Raw genomic sequence first — 11,078 nt, 5'->3', positions numbered from 1 at the left:
CCAAAGCCCCTTGAACTTCGGACAGAAACCAGTTTTGGTTTTTCTAGGGTTTTTACGTTTTGATTTGGGATTCGAGTGTTTCTAGCCAGATTCGAACCAAACCAACGGTGGTTTGGTCATGAGGGAGGTCAAGGGGTGCCAGGGTGTGAGTTCAGGGCGGATTGGGGTAGGTCTAGGTTTTGTTCGAATCTTCAAATGAAGATTCGAGAAGTTTGAGGATGATTCGAAACAAACGGGTATTAGATCTGTGTTGAGGGTGGTTAGGAGTTCTAGGGGTGTTAATTTGGGGGTCATCGGATGAACTAGGGTTCTAGACTGATTCTTCGATCTGATATTCGAAGCAGACAGTGATGATTCAAGGACAACGGAGGGAGGATCTGGAAAGAGGAGGGTGTGGTGGTTCAGGGGTGTGAAGATGGGGGTCATTGGACCACCGGAACCGTCATGAGGCGATTTCCGGTGGGCAGAGCACGGTGGTTGAAGGTGGAGGGTTTGTTTGGTCTCTGAAGCTCAGAGACGAAGAGGTGAAGGGGGGTTTGGTTTAGGGGGCAGGGGTAGGATTTAGGAATATATACCATGTGGGGAATTTAATCTCGGCCGTAAGATCAATTAAGATCAACGGCCAGGATCAAGGAGGCTAAACCATACGGCGTCGTTTGGTTTAAGTAGGGGGTCGGTCTGAACCGGGTAATGGGTCGGGCCAAGGGATGGGTAAGGAGATTGAATCTCAGCCGTTGGATCGATTTAATCCAACGGCCTTGATTAAAAGTGACCAAACGACGTCGTTTTAATATGCCTCTGGCCAGGCCAGACTGGACCTGGTCCATGGGTGATTTGGGCCTGATTTTTGCACTGAAACTAGCCCAAATTTCACTCTTTTCTTCTTTTCTTTCATTTTCTTTTAATTCCTTTTCAACCAAAAATCCTAATTAAATTATAGAATTAACAATTAACTAAAACATTAATCCTGACAATAGCTACCACACGAAATTAAATATCAAATAAAGATAAAATTACACAATTCGGACATTAAATGCTAAAATACAAAGCATATATTTTTTGTGATTTTTCTATTTTTGTAAAACAACTTGCTTAATTAAATCCTAAATTATAAAATTAAATCATAATTTGCAAAATTAAATCCTAAATGCACATGCAACACATATTTTATGCATTTTTCTCATTTAAAATAGAAAATAGACAAAATATACATAAATTACAAACAACACAAAAACCATTTTATTTTGAATTTTTGGGAGTAGTTCTCATAGGGCAAAAATCACGTGCTCACAGCTGCCCCTCTTTGTCCGAAAACACAAAATGTTTTCGCACAAAGATAAGTGAGCAGATACAAGCGTTTTTTGCCCGTTCGGCTACTCCGTGTGAAGCATTTTTTTTTTTGAATTTTTTTAACCGAACCTCTGCTTCAAAGGTTTCCTACATATCTCTGGCTAAAATAGAATCAGGTCAATGTAGTTCGGGAAGTTTTGGTAGCTGGGACTACCATGAGACTGTGATTTTGTTGTTACTGCTATTGTAAGTTGCTGCTACTGCTTACCGACCTCCTTATTACACCATGCTATAAGAAAACAAAAAGCTAGACTAAATTATGAATTACAAACTCCTATATTTTCAGCTTGATCTTGCATCTCTTGTTGCCTTGCTGTCTTGTTGATTTGTGTTTCCTCTGTTGTTTCTTTATTTCTGGCTCGACTTGCGGTCTTCCTTCTGATCTCTGTTGGGGATTTTTGTTGTAACCCTCCATTTTACTGACTTCAAACTTCAATGTATTCCTCTGTTATATGGGCGGGCTCTTGACTTCATCAACTTCAAATATAACAACCTCCGTTCTAGCAGGCGGGCTCCTGACTCCTTCAACTTAAAATTTAACAACCTCCATTCTACAGGCGGTCTCCTGACTCCATCAGCAACTTTGAAAATAAATCATACCTCCATTCTCCAGGCGGGCTCCCGATTTCAACAACTTCTCAAAATGTAACACCTCCATTCTCCAGGCGGGCTCCTGACTTCAACAACTTCTTAAACATATAACACCTCCATTCTCCAAGCGGGCTCCTGACTTCAACAACTTCTTAAAAATACAACACCTCCATTCTCCAAGCGGGCTCCTGACTTCAACAACTTCTTAAAAATACAACACCTCTATTCTCCAGGCGGGCTCCTGACTCCTTCAACTTAAAATTTAACAACCTTCATTCTACAGGCGGGCTCCTGACTCCTTCAACTTAAAATTTAACAACCTCCATTCTACAGGCGGGCTCCTGACTCCATCAACAACTTTGAAAATAAATCAGCCTCCATTCTTCAGGCGGGCTCCTGACTCCTTCACCTTAAAATTTAACAACCTCCATTCTACAAGTGGGCTCCTGCCTTCAACAACTTCTCAAAATGTAACACCTCCATTCTCCAGGCGGGCTCCTGACTTCAACAACTTCTTAAAACGTATAACACTTTCATTCTCCAGGCGGGTTCCTGACTTCAACAACTTCTTAAAAATATAACACCTCCATTCTCCAGGCGGGTTCCTAACTTCATCAACTTCTTAAAAATACAACACCTCCATTCTCCAGGCGGGCTCCTGACTTCAACTATTTCTTAAAACATAACACCTCCATTCTCCAGGCGGGCTCCTGACTTCAACTACTTCTTAAAAATATAACACCTCCATTCTCCAGGCGGGCTCCTGACTTCAACTACTTCTTAAAAATGTGTTTTATCGATGTTGTTCCTTCCTGTATCCCAAACCATTTTACTTCTAACATGAATCATCTTCTTTCAGAACTGCTTCCCTCAAAACTGGTGTTTTATTCCTGCGAAAACTGCTGGGGATAACACCGGTGTTTTATTCAAAAATATGTCATTTTTCTACTTCAAAGACTACTTTCTTTAAAGCTGGCGCTTTCCTTCCACTGGAATTACTTCCCTCCGACTGGTGTTTTCACTTCTCTGAAACCTGCCGGGAATAACACTGCTGGGGAATTATCTTCCTTCTTTAAGACTAGTTACTTTCCTCCCTTTAACAATGGTGGGGATGACACTGATTCACGGACCACTACCCTTAAAACTCGGGTTATCTTGCTTCTTCCAATATTGCTTTCTTTAAAACTTATATTGCCTTTTCCCGTATAATGTTGGGGATTTCACTTCCTTCAAAACTTGTGTTATCTTCCATCTCCCCCAAGTGGCTATCTGATTTCAAGAAAATTTTGCAATGAGAGAAAATTTTCTGCCCCAGTTTGATAATCTTCTTTGTGGCCATGTCTTCCTGCTGTCAATAATATTTCCTTTCCCTGCTTCAAATCAAAGAAAAATTTGTTAGTTTAAAATGCGGTGAGTGGTCGTGCCACTTCTGCTGGGGATGGTTTTTTCCCTTTTTCCTTTCCATGCTTTATTACAAAACTTGCTGGGGATGATATTACTGATGGGGATGGTTTTTCTTTTCTCTCCCTTCCCCGCTCTGTGTTGTCCGACCATTGCGGAATTTGGTCGAGAATCTATCGGATTTGTTCCTGTATCTCGCAAATCTGCTGAGGATCCTCATAACCTTTTAACTGTTGCTTTTCCGTTTTTCTCCAACTTCCCCTGGAAATTTGGTCCTCTTGGGATCTAGACCCATTCATCATTTGGTCTTACGAAAAACTTCTTTTTGCTTTGTCGCCTTATTTTTGTCCTGTTCTATTCGCATTTTTCTTTGCACCATTTTGGAAACTGGTAGTAAGCTCTGAAAATCCTTTTCAAAAACAAACTGCTGGGGAGATAAAGTCTTTAAACCAAGAAACGAAAAAGTGATGATTTCAAAAAAAAATAGAAAAAGAAGTAGTCTTTCTAAACAAATACTGGTGAAAAAGAAAGAAAAGAACTTATCTGAATGATATAACCGATCCCAATGATCATGTCGTGCATTCCGGATTAATCAACCCAGTCTATTTATATCAATCAATCTTTCGAACGGCCTAATCTTGCTGGGGATAAACAAGCATTTAACTCTTTGCCAAATGCGGACCCTTTTTGCCAATCTTGCCTCGTCGCCTCATAGTACCCTTCGAGGGGTTTTCACTAATAAGACTCTCTCATTTCTCTCAACCCTCGTCACCTTATGGTGCCTGTGAAGGTTTTCACCGATAAGACTCTCTCATTTTATATTATTTTTCAGCTGGGGATCAGAGTGTTACCGATATGACTCTCTCTGTCGGGGATTCTTTCGACTATCAATTCATTTCCAGCTTATGATCTTCTTCTCTGCTGGGGATCAGAGTGTTATTCCCGACTTTCGTTTGCCTGACTTGGCACTTCTCGGATACTGATCGGGAGGTCTTTTTGGACATCAATATCGGTTTTTGTGTATGGCTAAAAGGAAAAGGGGTATCAAAAGTTCAAAAATAATTTTGATGGGTAAAACAGTACAACTCTTGGAATCAAACTTTCTTTCCAAAATTACAAACACAAACTTCTGCCCCAGTTTTCTTGCTTGGGGATTTTTATTTTTTGTTACACTATGTTACATTATGCACACTACGTTACACTATGACCGAGCCGTGAGGCGCCTACGTATCCTTCTTTGAGGAATCAGGTCAAACGTAGTTCCTAATTCCTTTGTTTTTTTTTCTTGTGACTTTTCTTTTGTCTTTATTATCATTATTTTTCTCTTCTCTTTTTCTTTCATTTTCAATACTGATTCCAAAAGAGGGGTATGAAAGAATAAATAAGGCTCAAAAAGGGAAGCAAAGGTTAAAGTGTTTGGATAGAAGAAAGAATTGCCTCCGTCATTTTATTCTCCGATAAATGCCAAGTACAAACAAACAACAATTACAATTAAAAGAAATCATACATAATATCTCTTAACTGCGTCAGAATTGATAGCCATGTCGACGCATTTCCCTTCGATATCTGTTAAACATAAAGCGCTATGGGACAATACTCTGGTTACAATGAATGGTCCTTGCCAATTCGGGGCGAACTTACCCTTTGCCTCAGCCTGATGTGGGAGGACGCATTTCAGCACTTGCAGGCCTACTTCAAACTTCCGGGGACGCACCTTTTTGTTGTACGCTCTTGCTATTCTCTTTTGATATAACTGGCCATGACACACGACTGTCAATCTTTTTTCATCAATCAAGTTCAACTGTTCCAAACGGGTTTTGACCCACTCGTCATCATCAATCTCAGCTTCAGCGACAATCCGAAGGGATGGAATTTCAACTTCCGCCGGTATTACTGATTCAGTTCCATATACCAACAAATAAGGAGTTGCCCCTACTGAAGTACGAAGTAGTGCGATAACCCAATAATGCAAATGGTAATTTCTCATGCCATTGTCTGGATCCTTCTATCATCTTCCTCAGTATCTTCTTTATGTTCTTGTTGGCCGCCTCGACCGCTCCATTTGCCTTGGGACGATATGGGGTGGAATTGCGGTGTGTAATCTTGAACTATTGACATACCTCTTTCATCAAACTGCTGTTAAGATCAACACCATTGTCCGTGATGATCACTTTCGAGATCCTAAATCTACAGATGATATGGGAATGAACAAAATCTACCACTGCCTTCTTGGTTACCGACTTGAAAGTTTTAGCTTCAACCCACTTAGTGAAATAATCGATGGTCACCAGAATGAACCTATGACCGTTGGTAGCTGACGGCTCAATAGGTCCAATGACATCCATGCCCCAGGCAACAAATGGTCATGGTGCTGACATTGTGTGCAATTCTGTCGGCGGAGAATTAATCAAATCTCCGTGTATCTGACATTGATGGCATTTTCGCACAAAATTGATACAATCACGCTCCATAGTGAGCCAATAGTACCCTGCTCGAAGAATCTTCTTCGCCAACACATATCCGCTCATATGTGGTCCACAAACTCCAGCATGTACCTCTGTCATAACTGTCGTGGCTTGACTAGCATCTATACATCTCAACAATCCCAAATCTGGGGTTCTTTTGTACAACACTCCTCCACTGAGGAAAAATCCATTGGCCAATTGTCGAATGGTTCTCTTTTGATCTCTGGTGGCCTCCTCCGGGTATATCCCCATCCTGAGGTATTCCTTGACATTATAGAACCATGGCTCGCCATCCATTTCTTCCTTTATAATGTTGCAATAAGCATGTTGATCACGAACCTGGATATTCAACGGGTCAACATGAATTTTGTCTGGGTGGTGCAACATCGATGCTAAAGTGGCCAAAGCATCGGCAACCTCATTGTGAACTCTTGGGATGTGTCTGAACTCCACTGATCGAAATCGCTTGCTCAGATCGTGCAAACATTGTCGATATGGTATGAGCTTCAAATCCCGTGTTTCCCATTCACCCTGGAGTTGATGCACCAGGAGGTCCGAGTCTCCTAAGACCAAGACGTCCTGGATATCCATGTCTGCAGCTAACCTTAAACCCAAAATGCATGCCTCATATTCAGCCATGTTATTGGTACAATAGAAATATAGTTGTGCCGTAACAGGATAATGATGTCCTATTTTAGAGATAAGTACCGCTCCTATTTCAACTCCTTTCGCATTTGCGGCTCCATCAAAGAAGAACTTCCAACCTGGTTCCTCAGGTAATTCCAACTCATCTATATGCATCACTTCTTCGTCAGGAAAATACGTCCTCAATGGCTCGTATTCTTCATCAACAGGATTCTCAGTCAAATGATCCGCCAATGCTTGGGCCTTCATGGCCGTCCTCGTCACATAGATGATATCAAATTCTGTGAGTAATATCTGCCATTTCGCCAATCTCCCTGTTGGCGTAGGCTTCTGGAAAATATACTTCAGTGGATCCAAGCTTGAAATGAGATAACTAGTATATGATGACAGATAATGCTTCAATTTCTGGGCCACCCAAGTTAGGGCGCAACATGTCTTCTCGAGTTGAGTGTACTTACCTCATAGCCTGTAAACTTCTTGCTGAGATAATAGATGGCTTGCTCCTTCCTTCCTGTAATGTTGTGTTGTCCAAATACGCATCCAAACGAATTCTCCAGGACCGTTAGATAAAGAATTAACGGTCTCTCCGGCTCAGGTGGAACCAACACAGGTGGATTTGATAAATATCCTTTGATTTGGTCAAATGCCTCCTGACATTCTGCCGTCCATTCTACCGCAGCATCTTTCTTCAGTAGCCGAAAAATAGGTTCACAGGTTGCTATGAGTTGTGCAATAAACCTGCTAATATAATTCAACCTTCCCAACAGACTCATTACTTCTGTCTTGTTCTTCGACGGTGGCAAATCTTGGATGGATTTGATCTTTGACGGGTCCAACTCAATACCTCGCCGACTGACGATGAATCCCAACAACTTTCCAGATGGAACACCAAATGCACATTTGGCCGGGTTGAGCTTAATATCGTACCTTCGAAGTCTTTGGAAAAAATTCCTTAGGTCTGCTATGTGGTCTTCCTGATGCTTGGATTTTATGATCACATCGTCCACGTATACCTCAATCCCTTTGTGTATCATGTCATGAAACACAGTAGTCGTTGCTCTCATGTACGTCGCCCCAGCGTTCTTCAAGCCAAAAGGCATTACCCGGTAGCAATAAGTCCCCCACGGCGTAATGAATGTCATCTTTTCCGCATCTTCTTCATCCATCAGAATCTGATGATACCCAGCATAGCAATCTACAAAAGACCCGATCTCACGTCCGGCACAATTATCGATCAAGATATAGATGTTGGGTAATGGAAAGTTGTCCTTGGGGCTTGCCCTGTTCAAATTTCGGTAATCGACACACACTCTGATTTTCCCATCTTTCTTCAGCACTGGCACCACATTAGCCAACCAATCGGGATATTGAGTGACCCGAATAACCTTTGCTTGCAGCTGCTTGGTTACTTCCTCTTTAATCTTTACACTCATGTCTGTTTTGAACTTTCTCAATTTCTGCTTGACGGGAGGACACGCCGGGTCAGTGGGCAGTTTGTGAACCACTAAATTCGTGCTTAACCCTGGCATATCATCATACAACCATGCAAAAACGTCTTTGAACTCAATAAGTGATTTGATTAGTTCCTTCCTGATATTCGGTGCAATGTGGATGCTTATCTTAGTTTCTCGGATATCATCTGCATCCCCTAAATTGATGGCTTTTGTGTCATTTAGGTTGGGCTTGGATTTCTCTTCAAACTGGCTTAACTCTCTGTTTATCTCTTCGAAGGCTTCATCCTCATCGTATTCCGATTCATTATCATAATCGACCTCTTGTATAACTAGTTCAGAATCAGATGGATTTTTTAGACTAGGTTGAAGATCCATTGTGCATGCCATGTCATTAGAACCAATATAAAGAGAACTGTTCAGAAAGATAAAAGAAGAAAACAAAGTTAAAACAAAATAATAAGAAAAAGCTTTCACTTTATTAAAATACGGGATAACAGAGTTTCACATTTTGCCGAATACAAAACAAAACTGGATTACAAACCTGGAATAATCCAAAAACAAGAAAGAAAAATCAGAGCCCACTACCAAGACTCCCTCTGAGTAGGAAGAGGAGTAGCCATCCAATTGTTGATATTGGCCCTAGGCCCCACAAACTGTATGTCTGCCTTACTGGAACCTTCTCCAGCTTCTATCATGTTGACATCAGCGAACAATCTTTCAAAGCCTTCATTTAAATCTCCATCTGGCCCGATCAGTGGTTCGAGAACTTTCGGGACCGACAACTTTCTGAAATTTGCTCTAACAAATGATCTGGATAGGCGCGAGATTGGCTTAGGAAGGACCTAGACTCTTTTCTTCATGGGCAAAGAAAATGACTGGACAATACCCTGCAGATCAACCCCCAAACCTTTTCCTGGTACAAACCCGCTGTTTAACATCTCCGAGGCTATCATGAAGGTCGCAGCTGCGATTCTGGGAAGTGGAAGGCCCCCGCCCTCAGGAATTTTGTCCACTGAGACTGCGTCAAAAACCTGATAAACCCATGGGCCCTTGTCATCATCGGTTTCTATGAAGGGCACAATGGCATCACTAACGACGCCTGTACCGTCATCCCCGTGTACCACAATCTCTTGTCTATCCCACTAAAATTTGACCATCTGATGCAGTGTAGAAGGCACTGCTTTGGCTGCATGGATCCAGGGTCGTCCCAACAGAATATTATACGACACCGCCACGTCTATCACTTGAAATTCCATGGTGAATTCGACCGGACCAATTGTCAATTCCATCATGATATCACCCACTATGTCAGTACCACCCCCATCAAAACCTCAGACGCAGACGTTATTCTTATGAATCCTATCATCATCAACTTTTAGTTTGTTCAGAGTGGCCAAAGGACAGATATTGGCATTGGACCCATTATTAATCAGTACTCGAGTGACCACCGAGTCTTCGCATTTCACAGTCAAATAGAGTGCTTTGTTGTGTTCTATACCCTCTATTGGCAACTCATCGTCAGTAAATGTCACTCGGTTTACCTCGAAAATTTTGTGCACTATCTTCTCCAAATGGTTCACTGAGAGCTTGTCCGGAACATGGGCTTCATTCAGAATCTTCATTAATGCCCGACAATGATCGCTTTAATGGATCAACAAGGATAGCAACAAAATCTGGGCCGGGGTCTTCCTCAACTACTCCACAATGGAGTAGTCTTGTGCCTTCATCTTCTTCAAAAACTCCTCTGCTTCTTCCTCCGTCACTAGCTTCTTTATTGTTACAGTATTGGCCCTTCTCAATTCTGCGGGAGCAAAACACATTCCCGAATGAGTTAACCCCTGGGCCTCGCATACTTTTTCCACAACCTCCTTTCCCTTATGCATCACTGTCACTTGACTGTAACTCCAGGGTACAACTTTCTCACTTGTTATCGGCAACTGCATTACTGGCATGATAACAACTGGTTCTACGCAGGCCCCCTTCATAACTAACACTGGTGCGCTTGGTACTCCCTGCAGCACTACCTTGACCGGCTCTAGCTTCTTCGCAACAACAGACGAACCTTTCCCCCTTACCACAACTGGATTGTCATCTACCCTTCCCAACTGTACCACTGCCTTTCCACTGGTCGGCTTTTCGTTTGGACTGGCACGAATCATCATTACCGTTTGTGAGGGTTTCTTGGGCTCCCCTCCTTCATGCACTAGTTCGATCATGTAGGCCTCATGGTGCACCAGCAACGGGTTCTCATTGATATTAGGTGCCTCTTGTGCCTGAACCTCGATCCTATTTGTGTCAATAAGATCTTGTACGGTAGTCTTCAACTTCCAACACTTCTCAGTATCATGCCCGAGAGCCCCCGAACAATATTCACAACTTACCGAGTGGTCCAGATTTTTGGGAAGGGGATTTGGCAATTTGGGCTCAACAGGACTCGATAGGCCTAACTGCCTCAGTTTGTGGAACAGAGTAGTATAGGTTTCTCCCAGCGGAGTGAATGTTTTCGGCCTCTGCACCCTTTCATTCCTGAAAGTCTGATTCCCACGGAAACCTGGTCCCGAAGGATTCCTGTAGGCCCTTGGTGGTGGATATGTGCTTTGCGGAGGTGGGTATGTGTTTTGTGGAGGTGGATATGTATTCTGGGGAAACGGCGCACGCCATTGTGGGCGAGCCGGAGGCTGGGTGTAAGTTTAGGCATGATGGACGGAGAAATGTGGCTCTTGTGGTGGATAATAGGGCTGTGGAGGGTTGTATGGAGTGTGTGGGTAATTTGGGTGATGGGGTCTGGGTTGGTAGTGAGGGGAAAGACCTCTGGATCTAGACCAAGTACCTACTTCGACTGTTGCGACCTCCTCTCTCTTCTTTTTCTCGAGCGCACCTCCCGTGCCGCTTTGGATGGCCTGAGTTGTGGCCTTGATTGTAGAATAGCTCATTATCTTGTTGGACCTGAGTCCCTCTTCAACCATACCGCCCATTTTTACTACTTCGTTGAAAGATTTACCAACTGACGTCACCAGGTGACCAAAGTAAGTTGGCTCCAAAGTTTGTAAGAAGTAGCTCACTATTTTACCTTCCCTCATTGGTGGATCGACTCTTGCTGCTTGTTCTCTTCAACAGAATCCGAATTCCTTGAAGCTCTCTCCAGGCTTTTTCTCAAGTTTCAACAGTGTGA

This window comes from Nicotiana tabacum, chromosome 11, assembly GCF_000715075.1.
Source record: "Nicotiana tabacum cultivar K326 chromosome 11, ASM71507v2, whole genome shotgun sequence".
Taxonomy (NCBI): domain Eukaryota; kingdom Viridiplantae; phylum Streptophyta; class Magnoliopsida; order Solanales; family Solanaceae; genus Nicotiana; species Nicotiana tabacum.
This window is presented reverse-complemented; position numbering follows the sequence as displayed.